The sequence below is a fragment of the Musa acuminata genome, unplaced genomic scaffold, assembly GCF_036884655.1.
Source record: "Musa acuminata AAA Group cultivar baxijiao unplaced genomic scaffold, Cavendish_Baxijiao_AAA HiC_scaffold_788, whole genome shotgun sequence".
Taxonomy (NCBI): domain Eukaryota; kingdom Viridiplantae; phylum Streptophyta; class Magnoliopsida; order Zingiberales; family Musaceae; genus Musa; species Musa acuminata.
In genome coordinates, this window is record NW_027021016.1 from 10,001 (window position 1) to 12,500 (window position 2,500).

Here is a 2,500-nt window from a genome sequence, read left to right on the forward strand (position 1 = left end):
GGCCATTTTTGGCTGCGCGAGCGAGCGGCGAGCGGCGGACAGCGAGCGAAGCGAGAGGCAGCACCGTCCCTGCTATACGAAAGCCCCATCCAGCCCTGTGCCACCCGGGGGGTTCCAGGGTGCTGAGATGGCTGACGTTTTGCTCCGCTCTCGACGGTCACCGCGCAATGCAAGAACAGGCCAAAAACTGGCCAAAACGGCCCAAAAACGGGCCAAAACTGGCCATTTTTGGCTGCACGAGCGAGCGGCGAGCGGCGGACAGCGAGCGAAGCGAGAGGCAGCACCGTCCCTGCTATACGAAAGCCCCATCCAGCCCTGTGCCACCCGGGGGGTTCCAGGGTGCTGAGATGGCTGACGTTTTGCTCCGCTCTCGACGGTCACCGCGCAATGCAAGAACAGGCCAAAAACTGGCCAAAACGGCCCAAAAACGGGCCAAAACTGGCCATTTTTGGCTGCACGAGCGAGCGGCGAGCGGCGGACAGCGAGCGAAGCGAGAGGCAGCACCGTCCCTGCTATACGAAAGCCCCATCCAGCCCTGTGCCACCCGGGGGGGGTTCCAGGGTGCTGAGATGGCTGACGTTTTGCTCCGCTCTCGACGGTCACCGCGCAATGCAAGAACAGGCCAAAAACTGGCCAAAACGGCCCAAAAACGGGCCAAAACTGGCCATTTTTGGCTGCACGAGCGAGCGGCGAGCGGCGGACAGCGAGCGAAGCGAGAGGCAGCACCGTCCCTGCTATACGAAAGCCCCATCCAGCCCTGTGCCACCCGGGGGGTTCCAGGGTGCTGAGATGGCTGACGTTTTGCTCCGCTCTCGACGGTCACCGCGCAATGCAAGAACAGGCCAAAAACTGGCCAAAACGGCCCAAAAACGGGCCAAAACTGGCCATTTTTGGCTGCGCGAGCGAGCGGCGAGCGGCGGACAGCGAGCGAAGCGAGAGGCAGCACCGTCCCTGCTATACGAAAGCCCCATCCAGCCCTGTGCCACCCGGGGGGTTCCAGGGTGCTGAGATGGCTGACGTTTTGCTCCGCTCTCGACGGTCACCGCGCAATGCAAGAACAGGCCAAAAACTGGCCAAAACGGCCCAAAAACGGGCCAAAACTGGCCATTTTTGGCTGCACGAGCGAGCGGCGAGCGGCGGACAGCGAGCGAAGCGAGAGGCAGCACCGTCCCTGCTATACGAAAGCCCCATCCAGCCCTGTGCCACCCGGGGGGTTCCAGGGTGCTGAGATGGCTGACGTTTTGCTCCGCTCTCGACGGTCACCGCGCAATGCAAGAACAGGCCAAAAACTGGCCAAAACGGCCCAAAAACGGGCCAAAACTGGCCATTTTTGGCTGCACGAGCGAGCGGCGAGCGGCGGACAGCGAGCGAAGCGAGAGGCAGCACCGTCCCTGCTATACGAAAGCCCCATCCAGCCCTGTGCCACCCGGGGGGTTCCAGGGTGCTGAGATGGCTGACGTTTTGCTCCGCTCTCGACGGTCACCGCGCAATGCAAGAACAGGCCAAAAACTGGCCAAAACGGCCCAAAAACGGGCCAAAACTGGCCATTTTTGGCTGCACGAGCGAGCGGCGAGCGGCGGACAGCGAGCGAAGCGAGAGGCAGCACCGTCCCTGCTATACGAAAGCCCCATCCAGCCCTGTGCCACCCGGGGGGTTCCAGGGTGCTGAGATGGCTGACGTTTTGCTCCGCTCTCGACGGTCACCGCGCAATGCAAGAACAGGCCAAAAACTGGCCAAAACGGCCCAAAAACGGGCCAAAACTGGCCATTTTTGGCTGCACGAGCGAGCGGCGAGCGGCGGACAGCGAGCGAAGCGAGAGGCAGCACCGTCCCTGCTATACGAAAGCCCCATCCAGCCCTGTGCCACCCGGGGGGTTCCAGGGTGCTGAGATGGCTGACGTTTTGCTCCGCTCTCGACGGTCACCGCGCAATGCAAGAACAGGCCAAAAACTGGCCAAAACGGCCCAAAAACGGGCCAAAACTGGCCATTTTTGGCTGCACGAGCGAGCGGCGAGCGGCGGACAGCGAGCGAAGCGAGAGGCAGCACCGTCCCTGCTATACGAAAGCCCCATCCAGCCCTGTGCCACCCGGGGGGTTCCAGGGTGCTGAGATGGCTGACGTTTTGCTCCGCTCTCGACGGTCACCGCGCAATGCAAGAACAGGCCAAAAACTGGCCAAAACGGCCCAAAAACGGGCCAAAACTGGCCATTTTTGGCTGCACGAGCGAGCGGCGAGCGGCGGACAGCGAGCGAAGCGAGAGGCAGCACCGTCCCTGCTATACGAAAGCCCCATCCAGCCCTGTGCCACCCGGGGGGTTCCAGGGTGCTGAGATGGCTGACGTTTTGCTCCGCTCTCGACGGTCACCGCGCAATGCAAGAACAGGCCAAAAACTGGCCAAAACGGCCCAAAAACGGGCCAAAACTGGCCATTTTTGGCTGCACGAGCGAGCGGCGAGCGGCGGACAGCGAGCGAAGCGAGAGGCAGCACCGTCCCTGCTATAC